Source organism: Ranitomeya variabilis, chromosome 5 (genome assembly GCF_051348905.1).
Source record: "Ranitomeya variabilis isolate aRanVar5 chromosome 5, aRanVar5.hap1, whole genome shotgun sequence".
NCBI lineage: Eukaryota > Metazoa > Chordata > Amphibia > Anura > Dendrobatidae > Ranitomeya > Ranitomeya variabilis.
This window is the reverse complement of record NC_135236.1, coordinates 248,065,967-248,091,673: the sequence shown is the minus strand read 5'-3', so window position 1 is coordinate 248,091,673 and position 25,707 is coordinate 248,065,967. Positions and strand designations below refer to the sequence as shown.

Here is a 25,707-nt window from a genome sequence, read left to right as displayed (position 1 = left end):
CTTTCCAATACTGTAGGTTTGAAAGCATCAGAGGAAGGGGTGGTTGTACTGAAACTGAGCTGTAGATTTTCAGTGGGGACCTGTCCTAAATCAGTTAATCCAGTCTTATTCCTAGGTACCCATGCTCCTCCTCTGAGTGCTAAATATTGTAAGTTGCCTATTTTTCCTGTAAGATTGCCCTGCCACCAAGGAAATTCTACCCATCCCACAACTGGTATGGCGATTGTAGTATTCCATAGTCTAGTATTGCCAGGTTGGTTGTTGGCCAGGTTGTCTGAACAATTAGGCCAAGCGAATATTTCTTCAGCTGACACGGGAACTGCTAGAAAAGGTATACTTGTGGCTGATACTGGTGAATGGGTACAGATCCAACAATCTGCCAGGGGTTGCGTATTATTTAACAAATCATGCACTAATTTTCTATGATGTTGTACGAATCTATTGTTCAAAGGGGCTAGAGAATTCAATCTTTCCCATGCCTCCGTTGAGGTTAACATTATTAACATCAATATCATGAGTCTTATACTGCTTTTTTGCAATGGCTTGCATGTATCCATGATGCCTTTCCTTCAAGCTTGACTGCTGTTGGAGTTGTTAACAGGACTTGGAAAGGTCCGTCAAATCTCGGTTCCAGAGTCTTTCTGGTGTGTCTTTTCACGTAGATTTGATCACCAGGTTCCAACTTGTAATAATAATAATAATAATAATAATTTTATTTATATAGCGCCAACATATTCCGCAGCGCTTTACAACTTATAGAGGGGACTTATACAGACAACAGACATTACAGCATAACAGAAATCACAGTTCAAAACAGATACCAGGAGGAATGAGGGCCCTGCTGCTCGCAAGCTTACAATCTATGAGGAAAAGGGGAGACACAAGAGGTGGATGGTAACAATTGCTTTAGTTATTTGGACCAGCCATAGTGTAAGGCTCGGGTGTTCATGTAAAGCTGCAACTTGTGGCCTCCTTCGAGATTTTCTGGATCTGGAAGGGAAGCAAAAACTTGCGAATGCACTTTAGTTAAACGTTTTTGTAATTCTTGTACATAAGCAGTTAAAGTCTCAGTATTCAACATCAGTTGTTGTGGAAAATAACAACCCAAATGTGCTGCTCTACCAAAAAGAATCTCATGTGGTGACAGCTTAGCCTTCCCCCTTGGGGCATTTCGGATGGAATACAGGGCAAGTGGTAGACACTCGGTCCAAGGCTTTCCTGTTTCTGCCATGGCCTTCTGGATTTTTAATTTTATTGTTCCATTTAATCTTTCCACTTTACCTGAACTCTGTGGGTGATACGGAGTGTGAAACTGGTTTTCTACTCCCAACATTTTCATAACATTCTGGAATATTTCTCCAGTAAAATGGGTACCCCTATCTGACTCGATCACCTCAGGCATGCCGTAACGGGGTATCAGTTCATGTGCTATTTTAATGGCAGTAGTTTTTGCTGAGGCTTTACGAACTGGATAAGCCTCTGGCCACCCTGAGAACATGTCCACACACACAAGCACATATTCGTATCCATTGTACCTAGGAAGCTGGATGTAGTCGATCTGGAGTCTTTGAAAGGGATACAGTGGTCTTACATGATGCTTGGTTGGGGTTTTAATGGTCTGACCTGGATTGTGTGCCAGGCATATAGCGCATGCAGCACACATGTTCCGAGCGAAATTACCAAAGCCTGGAGCCAACCACCTTTCTTTTACCTTGAGCATCATACCGTTTGCCGATACATGCGTAGGTAGGTGGAGGTCACTCGCCACTGCGGGGTACCAGGCTCTGGGTAAACACAACAAAGTTCCTTTTTTCCATAATCCTTGCTGATCTTCTGCCCCTTTTTTTCTGCCACTGCCCTCGTTCTTCGTCGTCTACCTGTTTCTGAGCTTCCTTCAATCTCTCCTCATCATCTTCAGAGCTATCTAGTGTGTGGGCATGATGTAAGGGTTTACGTGCTGCCTGTTTTGCTGCTTTGTCGGCTTTATCGTTACCCCTGGCTTCCTCGGTGTCGAGTCTCACATGTGCAGCTACCTTTATCACCGCTATTTCTTTAGTTTCTTGTGCTGCCTCCAGAATCTGTCTAATGAGGGAGGCATGTTTAACAGGTTGGCCTGAAGCAGTCATATAACCTCTGGCTCTCCATATTACGCCAAAATCGAAAATAATGCCATGTGCATATCTAGAATCAGTGTATATGTTTGCTGTCTGATCTTTGGTTATTTTTAGAGCTTCAACTAATGCCGTAAGTTCTGCTTCTTGTGCAGACTGATTAGCAGGGAGAGGTTCTGCTTTCAGCACTTCATGCTGAGTTACTACCGCATAACCTGTATGAAATTGTCCATTCATATCTGCATATCTACTGCCATCTATGAAAAGTTAAAATGTAGCATTACAGAGTGGCTTGTCACGTACATTACGTAAGCCCTGAGTCTCTTGTTCCATTAATTGTACACAATCATGCATTGACTCTGATGGGTCAAAGGAGTTGGAGAGTGCAGTTTCCTCAGGTATGGTACCCCCCTCAGACTCTAAAGGGAGCGAAGACGCGAGATTAAGAGTCTGAACCCTGGCAAAGGAAATGTTGGGCGGCAGTAGTAGGGAACATTGGAGACGGAGGTGTCTGGCCATTGAAATATGTTTAGGTTGGACCTGGTTAAGAATGCCATGTACATCATGAGTGGTCTGAACTAGAAGTGGGTGATCAAGAACAATCTCAGAAGCTTTATCTAATAACAGTGAAATTGCGGCTACTACTCTAAAGGTGCCGTTACACTAAGCAACTTACCAGTGATCGCGACCAGCGACGTGATCGCTGGTAAGTTGCTGTGTGGTCGCTGGGGAGCTGTCACACAGACAGCTCTCTCCAGCGACCAAGCGACTTCGGCATCGCTGAAACTGTCTTCAGCGATGCCGAAGTCCCCATGTAAAAAAAAAAAAAAACACTACATACGCACCTTCTGTCGTCCTTCATGTCCCTCGGCGCTTGCCGCACTGACTGTGTCTCAGCGCCGGCCGGCCGTAACAGCGGTGCCCAGCGGTGAACCGCTGTTACTGCAGGTTCACCGCTGGGCTCTGCTTTACGGCCGGACGGCGCTGAGACAGTCAGTACGGCAAGCTCCAGGGGACGTGACGGACAACAGACGGTGAGTATGTAGTGTTTTTTTTTTACTTTTACCATGGTATCCATGGTAAATATCGGGTTACTAAGCGTGGCCCTGCTTAGTAACCCGATGTTTACCATGGATACCAGTGAAGACATCGCTGGATCGGCGTCACACACGGCGATCCAGCGGTGTCAGCGGGAGAGTTGCGACGAAAGAAAGTTCGTCCACTTTCCCTGCAACCAGCGATATCCCAGCAGGATCCAGATCGCTGCTGCGTGCCAAACATAGCGATATCGCTATGCAGGACGCTGCAACGTCACGGATCGCTGGCGATATCGCCTAGTGTGACGGTACCTTTACACAAGAAGGTGCGGCTCTAGCTACAGGGTCCAGATGAGCTGATATGTATGCCACAGGTCTCTGTTTGTTTCCATGTTTTTGTGTGAGCACCCCTGTAGCATGTGAGGATATCTCAGCTGCCATCAATTGAAAAGGTTTAGTGTAGTCTGGGAGTCCCAAAGCCGGAGCTGATACCAGTGCTGTTTTCAAAGAGGAAAATGACTGTTTAGCCTCTTCACTGAGTGAATATGGCGTGTTGGCAATACAGTCATATAAAGACTGCATGAGTTGACTTTCATGTATGATCCACTGTCTACAGTGTGAAACAATACCCAGGAAAGCACGCAGCTGTTTGTGATTCCTGGGTTCAAGCATGTTACGTATGGCTTCCGTACGTTGAGGTGTGAGGTGTCTGATGCCCTGTGATATGCAGTGACCTAAAGGTACCGTCACATTAAGCGACGCTGCAGCGATAGCGACAACGATGCCGATCGCTGCAGCGTCGCTGTTTGATCGCTGGAGAGCTGTCATACAGACCGCTCTCCAGCGACCAACGATGCCGAGGTCCCCGGGTAACCAGGGTAAACATCGGGTTGCTAAGCGCAGGGCCGCGCTTAGTAACTCGATGTTTACCCTGGTTACCAGCGTAAAAGTAAAAAAAACAAACAGTACATACTTACATGCGTCCCCCAGCGTCTGCTTTCTGACACTGACTGAGCTCCGGCCCTAACAGCACAGCGGCTTTCACTTTCACTTTAGGGCCGGCGCTCAGTCAGTGTCAGGAAGCAGACGCTGGGGGACGCGCAGGTGAGTATGTACTGTTTGTTTTTTTTACTTTTACGCTGGTAACCAGGGTAAACATCGGGTTACTAAACGCGGCCCTGCGCTTGGTAACCCGATGTTTACCCTGGTTACCAGTGTAAAACATCGCTGGTATCGTTGCTTTTGGTGTCAAACACAACGATACACGGCGATCGGACGACCAAATAAAGTTCTGGACTTTATTCAGCGACCAGCGACATCACAGCAGGATCCTGATCGCTGCTGCGTGTCAAACTAAACGATATCGCTAGCGAGGACGCTGCAACGTCACGGATCGCTAGCGATATCGTTTAGTGTGACGGTACCTTAAGAACACGACTGTTTGTTGACAAGCCTGGAGTTTCTGTCTATTTACTTTACAGCCTTCTTGCGCTAGGAAAATTAAGAAATTAACAGTTGAGGTAACTGCCGTCTGCTCATCAGGGCAACAAATAAGTAAGTCATCTACATACTGTAGAATGACTACTCCTGGTTCTGGGGTGAAATTTTTCAGCACGGTCTGCATTGCTTCAGAGTACAAAGTTGGTGAGTGTACCATACCTTGTGGCAATCTTGTCCATGCTAATTGTTTACCCTTGAATGTAAAGGCAAACAAATGCCAACAGTTCTTATGTAGTGGCACAGAAAAAAATGCGTTTGATAAGTCAATTACCGTAAAATATGCAGCAGTGCTGGGAATTTGAGACAGTAAGGTATGAGGATTCGGTACCACAGGGGTGACCGGTGCCAAAACCTTATTGATTTCCCGTAGGTCGTGCACCATGCGATATTTCACCATAGTTTCTTTGGAGGAAACTTTCTTTTTAACAGGATATAAGGGTGTATTGGCGGGTGACCTGATTTCTACCAAAACACCTTGTAACACATAATCCTGAATTTGTTGAGAAATCGCCAGTTCTTGCTGGGCGCTGATGGGGTATTGCCTAAGCTGAGGTAAAATGGTTCCCGGGGCAGTTTCTAACAGTATAGGAGCTACTGATAAGAATGCTACATCAGTGTCTCCTTTTGCCCATAGGCTGTCAGGAACCCGAGACAAGTCAATTTTTGCTTGTTGAGTGTAAATTTCGGGAAAATCCTCCATTGCCTGTATTCTAACATATTGTTCCAGAGTTTCTGCATCTTCAGGGATGGTCAGCATAACTGTGCCATTTTCTCTAAAATGGATGTTTGCGTGCATTTTACTTAAGACATCAGTACCCAAGCAAGCAGGTAGGTGCACCTTTAGCAAATAAAAAATTTGGATACAAAGGTTTTAGGGCCAAAGCTCACATTTAAAGGTTTTGTAAAGGGCAACGCCTGAATTTTACCATCATACCCTTCTGCATATGTTACCTTTGAGGATATATTGTCAGGATATGGTAAAAAGTCTTGATTTAAAATGGAGGATGTTGCTCCCGTATCTATCAGAAAAGGTACATTTTTACCCTCAACCTCAACTTGTATTATTGGTCTTCTAGAAGGAAGAGAGACCTGCATAACCTTCAGTCATTCTGAGCTGTCTGTTTGATCAGGCGCTGGGTTATTTATCCTATTTTTGGGTACAAAGGTTCCTGAATCTATATCTGCTTTTCTCTTCCTACATTCCCTTTGGAAATGTCCTGGCTTCTTACAGTAATGACAAGTAAACTTTTGATTAGCAGAGCCAGTATTAGCCTGTGCAATTCTTACTGGCTTAGAATTTTCTCTTAAGTCCATTTCTATCCCTACAGCTTTCTGTCTAGCCAGGTGTGGGTCTTCCAAGGTTCTCCAATCAGGGGTTGCGGCCTTAAGCTTTTCCTTCACTTTTGGAGATAATCCATCTATAAAGGTTTTTGTAACTAACCTCATCATTCCTGAAGCGGTTAGATCCATGCCTTCATCTCTGAAATTATTTTCTACACTTAGATAATATTCGTCTACTGATTGTCCAGATTTCTGAGCCACCACTCCCGTTGTTCCTCTCTGCCTCTGTTTTTCCCTCATGAAAACCATTAAGTGATCTACAAATTGCGTACCTGATTCTATCGTTTGTAAGGCACCATCTCCTGCCTGGGGCCTATGTACCTGTAGATTTGCTAATAGCTCCTGGAAGAGTCCAGGAGTCATTTTCATTCTACATAATAATTCTTCTCCATCTGCCCAAACTCCAGCGTGAGTCTGCATAATTTGCTGTATATATTGTGCAAATCTAACTGGACACTGGGTGGGATCTGGTGCGTTATGCAAGAGAGACATGCCTTCAGCGGGGGACCAAGGGAAATATTGTCGAGTTTGGTGATATCTAGTTCCCATTACTCCGTCAGCACCAGGTTCCCTAAAGGGTCTTGGTACTACTCTAACAGGGGCAAGTACAGCGCCATGTCTAGGTGTACCACAGGCTAGGCAATCATTTCTCCAGTCTGGATTTTGTTGTCCACAGTGCGGACATACCCATCCTCCTGGTCCGGCTAAACTTTGAGGTGGTGTTTGGAGAAAAGATGGGGCATGTGGGTTAAGGTATGGGGGTGGGGTGTTCTTATATTCCACATTTTGTTTTTCTCCATAGCCTGCGGGTCTAATACACCACTTTTTATTCTGTTGATTATATGTCCATCCCTCTTTTTCTGCTACCCTAGAGACATCAATCAACGCTTGGATCTGATCTATCCATTTCTTGTCTCTGATTATGCCTTTTTTTTTTTCCTGAATTCCTTCCCATTTTTTTCTACTAAAGGCTTCTGCCTTAGTAACTCCAAACTTACTAAAAATCTTTCTCAGCCCCTTAGTGGCATCTTCACCACTTCTCTCCTTTATGATAGTATAGATATCTAATTCTTCTGGTTCCGACTTTGTTTGCTTATTCCCCATTTTCTTATCCTGAGCTTTTTTCTTTTCTTGCCCTAGGTGGCGTTTGGGTATGAGAATACCTCGTTACCTTCTTCCTAAGGAGCTAGGATGTTTAACGGCTTCTGCGTACCGTGTTGATGTAAGAAAATCCTGATTCCTACACCTATAGCAAACAACACAAATGCAACCAGACAGAGGATCAAAATACAACGTATCTTGTCCCAGGCTAATTTATCTGTCCTGGGCTCATACTATCATACACTTATCCGTCACCAGGTTTTCGTCAAAGACAGGATCAGAGATTGAACATAGGCGCGGAGGTCTCCCCGAAAGGACGCAACCACGTTGCCCAGTGGGACAGTCACTTCTTCTGTTTCAACACCCTGGGCGGCTTATAGGGCTATTCCCAACTTCCACACACCTTCTATTCACATTCACTCTCATTCAATGCCGTACTCCGTGAGGTGGTCAATTCCTAAGTAGTTCAAGAACCCGAGCTATAGGTATCCTCCTCTACTAGAACTACCCGCTAAAGGACACGACACAGAAAATCTTACGGACAGTGCAGGGCAGATATAAGAGATCTAACAGTGTCTCTTACCTGGCCAGGTTTTTATTCATCTGCCGTCCATTATCCCAGATTCTCTTTTCGTTCGTATTCTGCCGGTGTTCTTGAAGGAGTACACAGACCTCGGGTCCCTGTTCAGGCGCCAGGAAATGTCGGGACCACACTCAGTCGGAGCAGCCTTTGGAAGTGGGGAATCACCAGAAATAATACACAAGACACGTCTCGTATAGTATATCACTGGGAAGCCTCTGAAGCACGCCTGCCTTCAAGGTGCTATCCCCTCTTTATATAGTTGTACAGGTAGTTTCAGTGGTTATACAAGTTTTGCTTGTTTAAACAAAGAGAGAAAAGAGAAGACAAAAAAAAACAGTTTCGGCTATGTGATAGTTTCACAACAAACAAAACAGTACAGTTTCGCCTAAGTGGCAGTTTCACAAACAAAAAATAGGATTTCACACTATAGCTAAAATGTCCTTGAATGGACAGGTCAATATTGAACACAAATTCTTTTTGGTTCATTGAGGTAACCATTTTTGTTCCGCTCTTCACAATTGTCAATGTAGACGCCCCCGAATCAGGATGCCTGCGTCCAATCTGCATGTGGACTTCATACTACACAGGCTCAGAGAACCATTTTTTTTCCTTTCACTTTCTCCAGTCTCTCCCCTCTGCCCCTGAAGTCAGAATTTCACATTTCCAACCAAATCCTAATCAGGATGCGTTTCCATCTGTTTGCAGAAAAAATACGGATGCAGAGAAATCGTGTCCAAGAGGGAATGACTACAGTAATGTACAAAAACCACCACATATTAGAAAGTAACACGTTAAGGCTACTTTCACACTAGCGTCGTGCACTGCACGTCGCTATGCGTCGTTTTGTAGAAAAAACGCATCCTGCAAAAGTGCTTGCAGGATGTGTTTTTTCTCCATTGACTTGCATTAGCGACGCAGTGTGACGCATTGCCACACATCGCAACCGTCGTGCGTCGGACCGTCGCCACCAAAAAACGTTGTATGTAACGTTTTTTGGTGCGTCGTGTCCAGCATTTCCGACCACACATGCGCGGCCGGAACTCCACCCCCTCCTCCCCGCACCTCACAATGGGGCAGCGGATGCGTTGAAAAACTGCATCCGCTGCCCCCGTTGTGCGGCGCATTCACTGCTAGCGTCGGTGCGCCGCAACAACGCAATTCGTCGTGTGTCGTCCGACGCTAGTGTGAAAGTAGCCTAAGACTACAACCGAGTAGCAGAGGGGCGCTGTTCACAAGAGCAAACAATCTGAGGAGACAGCAATGCTAAAAACACCGTCTGCACTGCTTCACTAGCTACTTATGCAGGTGTAAAATGAGGCTCTCACTGTACAGGCAAACACCTGGAACCATGACTGTGGAAAACATATTTCTAATTAATAAAAGGCTCTTATGGTGAGCGGAGTCGATGTCGAATGAGCCGATCACCGAAAAGAGCCGGACTGCCCATCACATCAGGCCACGCCCACTGCAAAGAAGTCACGCCCTGGTGATTTAGCCACACCCACTGTGAGCTAGAGCGTCTCTCTTCATCATCTTCATCCACCACGGATACAAGGGAGTGGACCGCTCCTCGCTCAGCTGACGGATTACACTGCACTCACTTTATTGACACTTCCATCACGTACAAGACCCACGCAGGGACGTTCGGAGATCTCGCGATACCGGGACGTGGGTAGATCCGGGAGACAGAGGAGAAGCTGGATACATAACAGGACTGAGGGACGCGGCGTGTAAATGACAATCTGCGCGGCGGCGGCTGCGACCTGCTAGACCGGGTGAGTCCTCCGTGTGCGGGGCCGGGGACGACCCCTGCTATGTGTAGGACGTGCTGCACGCGTTACTCTGTGTCATCATGGCTGGTGGGCTCCTGTTTGTTGTCCTGTGCCTGCACCATAATGTAACGTGGGCGAGCAGGCACCAGTGCACCACGGGGGCGAGTCTGGGGGTGAGGGGCACCACGGGGGCGAGTCTGGGGGTGAGGGGCACCACGGGGGCGAGTCTGGGGGTGAGGGGCACCACGGGGGCGAGTCTGGGGGTGAGGGGCACCACGGGGGTGAGGGGCACCACGGGGGCGAGTCTGGGGGTGAGGGGCACCACGGGGGCGAGTCTGGGGTTGAGGGGCACCACGGGGGCGAGTCTGGGGTTGAGGGGCACCACGGAGGCGAGTCTGGGGGTGAGGGGCACCACGGGGGCGAGTCTGGGGTTGAGGGGCACCACGGAGGCGAGTCTGGGGGTGAGGGGCACCACGGGGGCGAGTCTGGGGGTGAGGGGCACCACGGGGGCGAGTCTGGGGGTGAGGGGCACCACGGGGGCGAGTCTGGGGGTGAGGGGCACCACGGGGGCGAGTCTGGGGGTGAGGGGCACCACGGGGGCGAGTCTGGGGGTGAGGGGCACCACGGGGGCGAGTCTGGGGGTGAGGGGCACCACGGGGGCGAGTCTGGGGGTGAGGGGCACCACGGGGGCGAGTCTGGGGGTGAGGGGCACCACGGGGGCGAGTCTGGGGGTGACGGGCACCACGGGGGTGAGGCTGGGGGTGAGGGGCGCAGTGACATTTGATGACATTGAATGTGTTATTAGTCGCTGTCTGTTCTCCTGTGTATAATGTGTGTGTGTGTGTTATATACAGGTCCTTCTCAAAAAATTAGCATATAGTGTTAAATTTCATTATTTACCATAATGTAATGATTACAATTAAACTTTCATATATTATAGATTCATTATCCACCAACTGAAATTTGTCAGGTCTTTTATTGTTTTAATACTGATGATTTTGGCCTACAACTCCTGATAACCCAAAAAACCTGTCTCAATAAATTAGCATATTTCACCCGGCCAATCAAATAAAAGTGTTTTTTAATAACAAACAAAAAAACCATCAAATAATAATGTTCAGTTATGCACTCAATACTTGGTCGGGAATCCTTTGGCAGAAATGACTGCTTCAATGCGGCGTGGCATGGAGGCAATCAGCCTGTGACACTGCTGAGATGTTATGGAGGCCCAGGATGCTTCAATAGCGGCCTTAAGCTCATCCAGAGTGTTGGGTCTTGCGTCTCTCAACTTTCTCTTCACAATATCCCACAGATTCTCTATGGGGTTCAGGTCAGGAGAGTTGGCAGGCCAATTGAGCACAGTAATACCATGGTCAGTAAACCATTTACCAGTGGTTTTGGCACTGTGAGCAGGTGCCAGGTCGTGCTGAAAAATGAAATCTTCATCTCCATAAAGCATTTCAGCCGATGGAAGCATGAAGTGCTCCAAAATCTCCTGATAGCTAGCTGCATTGACCGTGCCCTTGATGAAACACAGTGGACCAGCAGCTGACATGGCACCCCACACCATCACTGACTGTGGGTACTTGACACTGGACTTCAGGCATTTTGGCATTTCCTTCTCCCCAGTCTTCCTCCAGACTCTGGCACCTTGATTTCCGAATGACATGCAAAATTTGCTTTCATCAGAAAAAAGTACTTGGGACCACTTAGCAACAGTCCAGTGCTGCTTCTCTGTAGCCCAGGTCAGGTGCTTCTGCCGCTGTTTATGGTTCAAAAGTGGCTTTACCTGGGGAATGCGGCACCTGTAGCCCATTTCCTGCACACGCCTGTGCACGGTGGCTCTGGATGTTTCCACACCAGACTCAGTCCACTGCTTCCTCAGGTTCCCCATGGTCTGGAATCGGTCCTTCTCCACAATCTTCCTCAGGGTCCGGTCACCTCTTCTCGTTGTACAGCGTTTTCTGCCACATTGTTTCCTTCCAACAGACTTACCATTGAGGTGCCTTGATACAGCACTCTGGGAACAGCCTATTTGTTGAGAAATTTCTTTCTGGGTCTTACCCTCTTGCTTGAGGGTGTCAATGATGGCCTTCTTGACATCTGTCAGGTCGCTAGTCTTAGGGTACCGTCACACATTGAAATTTCCATCGCTACGACGTTACGATTCGTGACGTTCTAGCGATATCGTTACGATATCGCTGTGTCTGACACGCTACTGCGATCAGACACCCTGCTGATAATCGTACGTCGTAGCAGATCGTTTGGAACTTTCTTTCGTCGCTTGATCACCCGCTGACATCGCTGGATCGTTGTGTGTGACAGCGATCCAGCGATGTCTTCGCTTGTAACCAGGGTAAACATCGGGTAACTAAGCGCAGGGCCGCGCTTAGTAACCCGATGTTTACCCTGGTTACAAGCGTAAACGTAAAAAAACAAACAGTACATACTCACCCGTCGGTGTCCTTCAGGTCCCTTGCCGTCTGCTTCCTGCTCTGAGTGCCGGCCGGAAAGTGAGAGCAGAGCGCAGCGGTGCTGCGATCTGCTCTCACTGTGCGGCTGCACTCAGAGCAGGAAGCAGACGGCAAGGGACCTGAAGGACACCGACGGGTGAGTATGTACTGTTTGTTTTTTTACGTTTACGCTGGTAACCAGGGTAAACATCGGGTTACTAAGCGCGGCCCTGCGCTTAGTTACCCGATGTTTACCCTGGTTACCCGGGGACTTCGGCATCGCTCCAGCGCCGTGATTGCAACGTGTGACCGCAGTCTACGACGCTGGAGCGATGATTATACGACGCTGCGACGTCACGAATCGTGCCGTCGCAGCGATGAAAATTTCAATGTGTGACAGTACCCTTACCCATGATGGGGGTTTTGAGTAATGAACCAGGCAGGGAGTTTTTAAAAGCCTCAGGTATCTTTTGCATGTGTTTAGAGTTAATTAGTTGATTCAGAAGATTAGGGTAATAAGTCATTTAGAGAACCTTTTCTTGATATGCTAATTTATTGAGACAGGTTTTTTGGGTTATCAGGAGTTGTAGGCCAAAATCATCAGTATTAAAACAATAAAAGACCTGACAAATTTCAGTTGGTGGATAATGAATCTATAATATATGAAAGTTTAATTGTAATCATTACATTATGGTAAATAATGAAATTTAACACTATATGCTAATTTTTTGAGAAGGACCTGTACATACTGTCTGATGAAGTGTGTACATACATACATACATACATACATACATACATACATACATACATACATACATACATTCCATTTCAGCAGACACTGTGTATGTGTGCGGCTACATAGCTGGCACTAGTGACTTGTCCGCCCCTGTGTGTACCTGGCGGGGCTCATGAGGTCTCTCTGTCTTTTATGTCTGTGCGTTATGTGCATCAGTGAGTTGAGCCAAATATTGGCAGTGCCCCTGATGTGTAACCCTCCATATAATACCGCATGGTCCTGACCTATAACAGCCTGTACACACAATCCTACATTAGAAACCATCCCACCAGTGTAAGGGAGAGCGGTTTGTGACTTCGGCCTCATTCAGATGTTGGTTTTTCTCACACAAGTTCTGTCTGTATTTTTCACACACTGTAATAGGTGCGAGTCCTGCCTATGGGGCTGTTCACATTTCCAGGTATTTTTGTATTCATCACATAACCACAGAGAGTTTTTAATCCCGAGTCGCACATAAAGCTCCGCAATGCAAGTCCATGGATCACTGAAAAAAATCTCCACTTTGACACGTTCAGTATTTTACCTCAGTATGTGTAAGGCAGGGTTCACATTGCGTTGGTGTAGTCCGTTCAAAGCATGTGTTAAACGGACTGCACCAACGCTAGTTATGCGATCCCGCAGATGCTCCACCTACGCTATCGGTGACGGACCCGTAAATGCTGCACACTGTGTCTGAGGGTCCATCACAGAATGACGGCACATCACTAACGCATACCGATTATGACATGCGTTAGCGATGCGCTACATAGTGGCAGCCAATGGGGTGCTCTAACGCATCCATTACATAGCGTTAGTGCCGCTGTGTAACGGATGCCGTCAGCGCATTGCCATTGACGCAGTGTGAACGCTGCCTAAGCCAAAACCAGGAGTGGGTGATAATACAGAAGTGGTGCATATGTTTCTATTATAGTTTTCCTCTGATTGTTCCACTCCTGGTCTTGGCTTACACATACTGATGTGAAATACTGACAAACTACTGAATGTGTGAACATGACCTAATAATGGTCCTCAAAGTAAAGTCTGGTCTGACCATGTCCAAGAGAAACATTCATTGAAAACTTGTTTACACTTTAATTTCACTTTAAACTCTGTAAAATGTATGTACGACTGCCGTGTTCCCTAATATTCCTCCAGTATAGCATGCTCTGCCCAGAGATCCTCACTCTGTCCAGCTGCTTTTTGTGCCTGCCAGTGCCACACAATAGCTGTTGTCATCAGTAGGATTAAAAAGTAAAAGGAAATCCTTGTAATGTCCCTATAAAACAATCAGCACTGGAGAAAGCGAGTCATTGGTGATCATCCGGGACAACTCGAGTAGATCTTCAGTCTGAGGACCTTGAGGGGAAACTCTATTAACATGATTCTATTTTTTCACTTATGGATATACAGTAGTGTGAAAGTGTTCCTGATTTCCTATTCTTTTGCATGTTCGACACTTAAATGTTTAAGATCACCAAATAAATTTAAATATTAGACAAAGATATCACAAGTAAACACATAACACAATATATAAATGAAGGCTTTTTATTAAGGGGAATAAAATACAAACCTATAGGTCCCTGTGTGAAAAATTGATTTTCCCCTTCCTTTGAAACATAAACTAACTGTGGATTATCACATCTTTGGGAAGCTGAATTCAAATGTCCTAGCCACACGCAGTCTATTACTGCAACACCTGTTCTCAATCAAGAAATTACTTAAATTGGACCTGCCTGACAAAGTGATGTCCAAAAGATCATCAAAAGGTAGACATCATGTCATGATTTGCAAAGAAGGAATATAAACCAGCTCACCCGTGATGCAAGAACCAAACCTCAGGAGCACGGACCCGCTGTGTCCAGGCGTATAAAGTCCAAAAAAGAAAAGAATGTCCAGCTTCACAAAGTCCGTAAAAAAGAGTTTTCTTTATACACAAACTTTAAACATGGAGGATACAGACTTCAGCATGAACCATATGGGTAAGAATCTCAATGCGTTTCTGGAGACTAAGCTCCCTTAATCATGACCTAAGTTTGTGAATAAAGAAAACTCTTTTTTACAGACTCGGTGAAGCTGGACATTCTTTTCTTTTTTGATAATGTCGTGATCCAAAGAAATTCTGGAACAAATGAGAAACAAAGCAATGAAGATCTATCAGTCTGGAAAAGGTTCTAAAGCTTTGAGACTCCAGCAAATCACAGTGAGAGCCATTATCCACAAATGGCAAAAACATAGAACAGTGGTGAACCTTCTCATGAGTGGCCGGCCGATCAAAATGCCCCAAGAGCGTAGCGACAACTTATCCAAGAGGTCACAAATGACACCAGAACAACATTCAGAGAACTGTATACCTCACTTGCCTCAGTTAAGGTCCGTGTTCATGACTTCACCATAAGAAAGAGACTGGGCAAAAAATGATCTGCATGGCATAATTCCAAGACGAAAACCACTGCTGAGCAACAATAATATAAAGGCTTGGGGATTTTGCCAGAAAAATCTTAATGATCCCTGAGACTTTTGGGAGATTATCTTGTGGACTGACGAGACAAAAGTTGAACTTTTTGGCAGGGGTGTGGAGTAGGTAAGCCAAACCTCAGACTCCTCAATTTCCCTGACATCCAACTCCACAATTCAGACTCAGATTCCACAGCCCTGCCTCACTACTGAACTAGTACATAACGTGCAGTACAAATTCATCTCAACTAAAAGCCTAAATCCTAAGATAAGACATTTCATAACTTTCCCAAATTCTTATGAGAATTTACATCATACTGCATTTGAACTACTGTACCAAGTTTATTATATATTTTAGGATTCTGAGTCGGTCCATTTTATATTGACTCTGACAACACCAAAATGGACACCAACTCCTCCTCCACAGCCCTGCTTTTTGTAAAGTTTGTCAACATCTGGCATAGAAGTAACACAGAATTTCAGAATAGGAACATCATACCAACAGTCAAATATGGTGGTGTTAGTGTGATGGTCTGGGGTTGTTTTGCTGCTTCAGGACCTGGAAGACTTGCTGTAGTAATTGGAACCGTGAATTTTGCTGTTTACCAAAAAATCCTGAAGGAGAATATCCGGCCATCTGTTTATGACCACAAGCTGATGTGCACTTGTGTTTGGCAGCAGGACAATGATCCAAAACACACCAGCAAGTCCTCCTCTGGCTTAAGAAAAGCAAAATTAAGACCTTGGAGTGGCCTAGTCAAAGTCCTGACCTAATTATGATTTGAGATGCTCAAAAAGGCCATTCGTTTTCGGAAACCCTCCAGTGTGGCTAAATAACAACAATTCTGCAAAGACCAGTGGGCTAAAATTCCTCCAGACTGTTGTAAAAGAATCATTGCCAGTTATTGCAAACGCTTCATTGCAGTTGTTGTTACTAAGGGTGGCCCAACCAATTATTAGGTTTAGGGGCAATCACTTTTTTCGCTTCACCATGACAGCACCGTACGTGAGAGATGGCATCCGCCCCCAGGAACAGGAAACCTGCAGCAGAGATAAAAGAATGGGGCGGCCCCTCTCTCCTCAGTTTTGGTTTCCTGTTCCTGCAGGTGGATGCCTGTTGCAGAGCTCCTACCTCCGGAGGGATCTCCCTCTGATGATATCGGTCCGGAGGCCGAGGTCCGCGGTGGGGGCAGCCATACTCGGCGGCATCGCGTGCGGTGCTGTCCGGGTGAAGGGGCTGTTGTGTCCGCGCCTTTTCCCCCTCGCTGGACTCCCCAGCGTCCGCTCTGTGCAGGAGGCTGGTCCGGGGATAGGGGGCGTGTCCTTCACTGACGCTGGCGCTGAAGTGAAGGATGACGACTTCCGGTCGCACGGGAGTGACGTCACACGCCGAGGGAGCCGGTGTGCTGGACACTTCCGGCGGAAGTTTGATCCAGAGGCGCGCACACCGCTCCTGATATATGAGTAAAAGGAAAAACGCTGGCCCTACAGCAAGCATTCTGCCTGCTAAGATGGCCGAACCAGCAATGGATCCGGACACACCGATGATGCCTGCGCCCAAAATGTCTGAAGAGGCACAAGCTACCGGAGTATCCGGGGTCCTGGAGGGGTGAGTGCCTTTGTAAGGCGAACCACACATACTGATACCCTGTACACTGTGTTTTTTTTTTAGGGGAAGAAAACCACCTCCAAACAGAAAAATAGAGCCTGTGCACTATGCAAAGACACTCCCTAGACTATATAGCAAGAAAATCTGCCAGCCTTGTATTGACAAAACGGTTGCAGAAGAATCTTCTTCCTTATTACAAAATATTAAAACGATTTATACGGGAGGAAGTCAAATCAACGGTTAAGGAGCAGCTGAAACATCATACAGCAAAGGGAACCCCACCTCCCCCAACAAGTGAACAAGGGTCGGACCTAGATTCAGGGGATGAACCGGGAGTATTTACCCCCCTCTGATGCCTCAGACCTAGACTCCTCGGATGAGGAGTATGGCCACCCTTATTTTCAATCAGAAGATATTGGGAAACTGCTCAAACTCGTTAAAGTGACTGAGGGTAGAAACCCCTAAGGAACGCATGTCTATCTCGGACCCGTGGATCCTCCCGGATGCCTCAGATCTCCTACACCAGGGACCAGTTCAACATCCCCAAGTACACAGGCTACATCTCACCGCCTGGAACTTGAGAGGGGGCTTCTATTAGCAAAAGGATACTCGAACCCTTTGGTGGCCACGTTGCTCGCTAGCAGGAAAAAGGTCACCTCCGAGAAATAACAAAAAATTTGGCAGAAATTCCTAGAATTCTCGGGGGGACAGTTGTCAGAGACAAGCCAAGAAGTTCCGGTAAAAGAAATTCTTGAATTTCTCCAAAAAGGGTTAGAGAGGGGGCTATCTACTAGCACCTTAAAGGTGCAAGTCTCCGCCCTGGGTGCGCTGTTTGATCAGAAACTTGCTGACCACCCTTGGGTCTTTAGGTTCATCCGAGCCTCCTTTACATCCAGACCCTCAAATTTATTACCTAACGTGGCTCCCTGGGATCTAAATTTAGTTTTAAATGCTCTAACTGTTCCCCCCTTTGAGCCTCTTGCTTCCATTTCAATAAAATCCTTAACCATAAAAACTGTCCTCCTGGTTGCCTTAACTTCAGCCCGACGTACCTGCGAGCTGCAAGCTATTTCGGTCAACCCCCCTTACACTACCTTCCAGGATGACAAAGTGATTATCAAAACCGACCCGGCCTTCCTACCAAAAGTCAACTCAAAATTTCATAGGGACCAGGAAATTATTTTGTCCTCATCCAAAATCCCAGGGAGAACAAACTTTCCATTGTCTTGATGTCAGACACTGCCTGCTTCAATACATAGAAGCCACGAAATCTTGGCGTCAGTCATCAGCCCTTTTTGTCGCCTTCCAGGGGACAAACGGGAAAAAAGGCCTCAAAGGCAACTATTGCACGGTGGTTGCGTATGGCTATTTCACTTTCATATTCCTCCTCTGGCCAAGTTCCCCCACAGGGTGTTACGGCTCACTCCACGCGTGCTATTGCCACATCCTGGGCGGAAAGGGCAAACGCTTCGGTGGAACAGATTTGTAGAGCGGCAATATGGTCTTCACCCTCTACCTTCTTCCGACATTATAGGCTAGACTTAGGTCTATCAAACTTGTCTTTCGGGAGAAAGGTATTATCTGCTGTTGTCCCACCCTAGGAGTCTTTTTATTTCTTCCTCTCACGTACGGTGCTGTCATGGTGAAGGGAAAAAATGATAATTACTTACGGGTAATTTGATTTTCCAGAACCATGACAGCACCGCATTAATTCCCGCCCTATCTTGGTGATGGTTGTGTGATTCACAAAAAAAACCAAAAACAGAGAAGTTTTACATATAAATAAATATATATGTATAAAGGAGATATATATAGATAGAAATTGATAAAGTCCTATACAATGTAAATGTAATATATGAGTGTGAACTAAAAAAGCGGTCATCTTCCATACTCTGAAACAAACTGAGGAGAGAGGGACCGCCCCATTCTTTTATATCTGCTGCAGGTTTCCTGTTCCTGGGGGCGGATGCCATCTCTCACGTACGGTGCTGTCATGGTTCTGGAAAATCAAATTACCCGTAAGTAATTATCATTTTTCACACAGGGCACTGTAGGTTTGGCTTTCTTTTCTCTTATTAATAAAGACCTTCATTTATAAACTGCATTTTGAGTTATCTCTGTCTAATATTTAACTCCTTCGCCCCCAAAGCCTGATTTCTCCTTCCTGACCAGGCCAATTTTTACAATTCTGACCAGTGTAACTTTGAGGTCATAATTCTGGAACGCTTCAATGGATCCCACTTATTCTGAGATTTTCTCGTGACATATTGTACTTTATGACAGTGGTAAAATTTCTTTGATATGACTTGCATTTATTTGAGAAAAAAAACACATTTGGGGAAAATTTAGCAGTTTTCTATTTAGATTTTTATGCCCTTAAATCAGCCATATCGCACAAAATAGTTATAATGGTTAAAAGTTAACCAGCGATTTCTAATTTTTACAACAAAATTTGCTAAACTTTTTTTTTTTCTTAAGGAACCACCTCACATTTGAAGTGTTTGAGGGTCCTATATGACAGAAAATACCCCAAAGTGACACCATTCTAAAAACTGCACCCCTCAAGGTACTTAATACTAGAGATTAGTGAATATGTTTGAAAAACGATCGCCAAACATAAATTTGGCACGAATATGGTACATTTAGATTTGTGACCTTTAACACGAGCATTTTTCTTCAAATCGGAAAGTCGGTAAAAGAATAAAATCCGGTAATTCATGTGCTACGTTCAGTAAAATCGCAGCGTGACAGCTTAGGCTATGTGCACACTTTGCGGTTTTTGCTGCGGATCCGCAGCGTTTTTGGCCCAGCTCATGATTCCGGAGACATGCACCTGTAAATTAGGCGGACTCTCATCACTCCAAAAATGCCAAACATTTGGGCGCTAAATGTTATTTAGGCACACTTGGGCTCAGAAGAGAGGGGGGCATTTGGATTTGGGGGCGGAGAACTTGCTGAATTTCTTTTGAGGGGAGAGGAGGCATTTTGCTTTTCCAGAGCCTTTGTGCTACCAGTAAAGTTGGAAGCCCCTATACAGGTCCTTCTCAAAAAATTAGCATATAGTGTTAAATTTCATTATTTACCATAATGTAATGATTACAATTAAACTTTCATATATTATAGATTCATTATCCACCAACTGAAATTTGTCAGGTCTTTTATTGTTTTAATACTGATGATTTTGGCCTACAACTCCTGATAACCCAAAAAACCTGTCTCAATAAATTAGCATATCAAGAAAAGGTTCTCTAAACGACCTATTACCCTAATCTTCTGAATCAACTAATTAACTCTAAACACATGCAAAAGATACCTGAGGCTTTTAAAAACTCCCTGCCTGGTTCATTACTCAAAACCCCCATCATGGGTAAGACTAGCGACCTGACAGATGTCAAGAAGGCCATCATTGACACCCTCAAGCAAGAGGGTAAGACCCAGAAAGAAATTTCTCAACAAATAGGCTGTTCCCAGAGTGCTGTATCAAGGCACCTCAATGGTAAGTCTGTTGGAAGGAAACAATGTGGCAGAAAACGCTGTACAACGAGAAGAGGTGACCGGACCCTGAGGAAGATTGTGGAGAAGGACCGATTCCAGACCTTGGGGAACCTGAGGAAGCAGTGGACTGAGTCTGGTGTGGAAACATCCAGAGCCACCGTGCACAGGCGTGTGCAGGAAATGGGCTACAGGTGCCGCATTCCCCAGGTAAAGCCACTTTTGAACCATAAACAGCGGCAGAAGCACCTGACCTGGGCTACAGAGAAGCAGCACTGGACTGTTGCTAAGTGGTCCCAAGTACTTTTTTCTGATGAAAGCAAATTTTGCATGTCATTCGGAAATCAAGGTGCCAGAGTCTGGAGGAAGACTGGGGAGAAGGAAATGCCAAAATGCCTGAAGTCCAGTGTCAAGTACCCACAGTCAGTGGTGTGGGGTGCCATGTCAGCTGCTGGTGTTGGTCCACTGTGTTTCATCAAGGGCAGGGTCAATGCAGCTAGCTATCAGGAGATTTTGGAGCACTTCATGCTTCCTGGCACCTGCTCACAGTGCCAAAACCACTGGTAAATGGTTTACTGACCATGGTATTACTGTGCTCAATTGGCCTGCCAACTCTCCTGACCTGAACCCCATAGAGAATCTGTGGGATATTGTGAAGAGAAAGTTGAGAGACGCAAGACCCAACACTCTGGATGAGCTTAAGGCCGCTATTGAAGCATCCTGGGCCTCCATAACATCTCAGCAGTGTCACAGGCTGATTGCCTCCATGCCACGCCGCATTGAAGCAGTCATTTCTGCCAAAGGATTCCCGACCAAGTATTGAGTGCATAACTGAACATTATTATTTGATGGGTTTTTTGTTTGTTATTAAAAAACACTTTTATTTGATTGGATGGGTGAAATATGCTAATTTATTGAGACAGGTTTTTTGGGTTATCAGGAGTTGTATGCCAAAATCATCAGTATTAAAACAATAAAAGACCTGACAAATTTCAGTTGGTGGATAATGAATCTATAATATATGAAAGTTTAATTGTAATCATTACATTATGGTAAATAATGAAATTTAACACTATATGCTAATTTTTTGAGAAGGACCTGTATTTCCTTTAACAGGTGACGGACCTGAGTAATGGCTTGTTGTTTTTTTTTGTGGATTTAGTTGAAGCTTTTTTTGGGAACATTTTACATAGAATCTATGATCACATTTATCTGGCGCTCTACGGTGAACACTTACAGTACAGACCAAAGGTTTGGACACACCTTCTCATTTAAAGATTTTTCTGTATTTTCATGACTATGAAAATTGTACATTCACACTGAAGTCACCAAAACTATGAATTAACACATGTGGAATTATATACTGTTATACAATTTTTCGGACTGACTGACCTCCATTTCTTAAAGTAATGATGGCCACTCGTTTTTCTTTACTTAGCTGCTTTTTTCTTGCCATAATACAAATTCTAACAGTCTATTCAGTAGGACTATCAGCTGTGTATCCACCAGACTTCTGTTCAACACAACTGATGGTCCCAACCCCATTTATCAAGAAATGCCACTTATTAAACCTGACAGGGCACACCTGTGAAATGAAAACCATTCTCAGTGACTACCTCTTGAAGCTCATCAACAGAATGCCAAGAGTGTGCAAAGCAGTCATCAAAGCAAAAGGTGGCTACTTTGAAGAACCTAGAATATAAGACATAATTTCAGTTGTTTCACACTTTTTTGTTAAGTATATAATTCCACATGTGCTAATTCATAGTTTTGATGCCTTCAGTGTGAATGTACAATTTTCATAGTCGTGAAAATACAGAAAAATCTTTAAATGAGAAGGTGTGTCCAAACTTTTGGTCTGTACTGTACATCGGGGTTTCCATCTAAATCTCTGAATGATGTGAGTCAGATGAAATCCCCGATGGATCCATTCACTATTGTGAGGCAGCAGAGTTACTCTGGACTCCATCTGGCCTCCGGTCAGTGGTGTCCTTTTCAGAAGTGCACAAAACTGTGGCCAACAGCACTTATGTAATCCTTAAAAGACGGACACCGCCGATCACAGGTCCTATGGCGCCACAGTGCCTCCATCTGCCTCATTATAGGGAATCTACCGCCGGGGGTTCTGTCTGAATCACTTATTTCAGAGAGAGTTACACAGAAACCGCGGAGTAAGCGCTCAACGCACAGCACAGGATAAATGTGCGTCGACCCTTACTGCTATCTTTGGGAGTCAGAATGAAAAAAATCAACAGCATGTGAAGAATTGTTTTTATTTTGTGTTACGATGTTCCTCGTGTGGTATAAGTGATTAGGCGACTTTATTCTTCGTGTCGGTTCGATAACAGCAATACCAGGTTGGCTCCTATTACGCACTAAAAGACGCTTTTTATTTTTTAAGTTTTTGCATCACCATATTTTGAGCTATAATTTTTACATATTTCGGCTGACAGTCAGGTTATGGCTTGTTTTTTCCAGGACAAGCTGACGTTTTTTATTGGTACCATTTTTGGGAACATGACATTTTTTTGATCGCTTTCTATTCTGACTGTGGGGAAACAGAATGAACAAAATCCAGCATTTCAGGAATTATTATTATTTTATATATATATATATATATATATATAATATATATATATATATAATATATATATAATACAGTGCCTACAAGTAGTATTCAACCCCCTGCAGATTTAGCAGGTTTACACATTTGGAATTAACTCGGCATTGTGACATTTGGACTGTAGATCAGCCTGGAAGTGTGAAATGCACTGCAGCAAAAAATAATGTTATTTCTTTGTTTATTTTTTTTTTAAATTGTGAAAAGTTTTTTCATAGGGTCATTTATTATTCAACCCCTCAACCCACCATAATTCTGTTTGGTTCCCCTAAAGTATTAAGAAGTAGTTCAGGCACAAAGAACAGTGAGCTTCACATGTTTGGATTAATTATCTCTTTTTCCAGCCTTTTCTGACTATTTAAGACCCTCCCCAAACTTGTGAACAGCACTCATACATGGTCAACATGGGAAAGACAAAGAAGCATTCCAAGGCCATCAGAGACAAGATCGTGGAGGGTCATAAGGCTGGCAAGGGGTACAAAACCCTTTCCAAGGAGTTGGGCCTACCTGTCTCCACTGTTGGGAGCATCATCCGGAAGTGGAAGGCTTATGGAACTACTGTTAGCCTTCCACGGCCTGGACAGCCTTTGAAAGTTTCCTCACGTGCCGAGGCCAGGCTTGTCCAAAGAGTCAAGGCTAACCCAAGGACAACAAGGAAGGAGCTCCGGGAAGATCTCATGGCAGTGGGGACATTGGTTTCAGTCAATACCATAAGTAACGTACTCCCCCGCAATGGTCTCCGTTCCAGACGAGCCCGTAAGGTACCTTTACTTTCAAAGCGTCATGTCAAGGCTCATCTACAGTTTGCTCATGATCACTTGGAGGACTCTGAGACTGACTGGTTCAAGGTTCTCTGGTCTGATGAGACCAAGATCGAGATCTTTGGTGCCAACCACACATGTGACGTTTGGAGACTGGATGGCACTGCATACGACCCCAAGAATACCATCCCTACAGTCAAGCATGGTGGTGGCAGCATCATGCTGTGGGGCTGTTTCTCAGCCAAGGGGCCTGGCCATCTGGTCCGCATCCATGGGAAGATGGATAGCACGGCCTACCTGGAGATTTTGGCCAAGAACCTCCGCTCCTCCATCAAGGATCTTAAGATGGGTCGTCATTTCATCTTCCAACAAGACAACGACCCAAAGCACACAGCCAAGAAAACCAAGGCCTGGTTCAAGAGGCAAAAAATCAAGGTGTTGCAGTGGCCTAGTCAGTCTCCTGACCTTAACCCAATTGAAAACTTGTGGAAGGAGCTCAAGATTAAAGTCCACATGAGACACCCAAAGAACCTAGATAACTTGGAGAAGATCTGCATGGAGGAGTGGGCCAAGATAACTCCAGAGACCTGTGCCGGCCTGATCAGGTCTTATAAAAGACGATTATTAGCTGTAATTGCAAACAAAGGTTATTCCACAAAATATTAAACCTAGGGGTTGAATAATAATTGACCCACACTTTTATGTTTAAAATTTATAAAAATTTAACTGAGCAACAAAACTTTTTGGTTTGTAAGATTTATGCATCTGTTAATAAATCCTGCTCTTGTTTGCAGTTTGAAGGCTCTAACTTATTTGCATCTTATTAAACCTGCTAAATCTGCAGGGGGTTGAATACTACTTGTAGGCACTGTATATATGTATATATATATATATATATATATATATATATATATATATATATATATATATATATATATATATATATATATATATATATATATATACTGTTTCACCTGTGGTAAAATTGATAAGGCAGCTTTATTTTTCGTGTCAGTATGTGTACAGCGATATCCAATTTGTATAGTTTTATGTTTTGGCGCTTTTACACAATAAAAACTATTTTATAGAAGAAATATCATTATTTTTGCAAGACCATGCCAAGAGTGTGCAAAGCAGTCATCAAAGCAAAAGGTGGCTTCTTTGAAGAACCTAGAATATAAGACATAATTTCAGTTTTTTCACACTTTTTTTTTGTTAAGTATATAATTCCACACGTGTTAATTCATAGTTTTGATGCCTTCAGTGTGAATGTACAATTTTCATAGTCATAAAAATACAGAAAAATCTTTACATGATGTATGTATGTATGTATGTATGTATGTATGTATTCATTCTGAGAAAAAGGAACAGCACACTGCTCACCAATGACGGGTGCCTGGCCCCCTGGATAAAATGGTCCAAACATCTATCCACCATGTATACCAGATAGCAAAAAAATGAAGGCAGCACTCCCAGGTTTTCAAGTGAAATAAAGGTGAAGTTTAATCGACCCACATCACTGCGCGACGTTTCGGCTCCATGAGCCTTTTTCAAGCCTATATATATATATATATATATTTTTTTTTTCTTTCCCATAAAACGTGCCTTATGGTTGCATGTTGAATAGACTCTCCAGTCAGGGCGTTTCGGATGTCAATCCTTAATCTTGGCTGTTGAACACATGATAGCTGGCATTTCGTGCATCACTTGTATCATGAGGTTAACTATCCCACCCTGTATTTTACCCATTAGGGCAGAATGCATGCCTGATCCATTTTATCCACTTGTTATTTCATTCGTTTCTACTGAAATAGCACGTGCAGTTGTTGTAGGCGTAGTCTGTGCATGTAACCCTAAGGCCGGGATCACACTTGCGAGTTCAATGCGAGAAACTCTCGCCTCAATACACTGCACTGGCACTGCACTCAGGCCCGGAGCGTTCAGCTACATAGAAATACATGCAGCCGCAAACTCCGGTCCAGAGTGCAGGCGACAGTGCCGGGACTTGATGTGAAAGACTTGCACGAGTTTCTCTCATTGAACTCGCAAGTGTGACCCCCGGCCTAAGGCTAAGTCCCCACCATGAGTATTTGGTGCG

The 25,707-nt window shown here is 44.7% G+C and overlaps 1 protein-coding gene across 1 annotated transcript in view; it reads left to right on the top strand.

Moving 5' to 3' along the window:
• The first annotated feature begins 9,077 nt into the window (after positions 1–9,077).
• Positions 9,078–25,707, top strand: part of SCAMP5 (secretory carrier membrane protein 5) — a 65,312-nt gene continuing 48,682 nt past the window's right edge. Inside the window, exon 1 of the mRNA XM_077263986.1 lies at positions 9,078–9,448. The gene's annotated coding sequence lies outside the window, so the exon portion shown is untranslated. The remainder of the gene's footprint in view (positions 9,449–25,707) is intronic.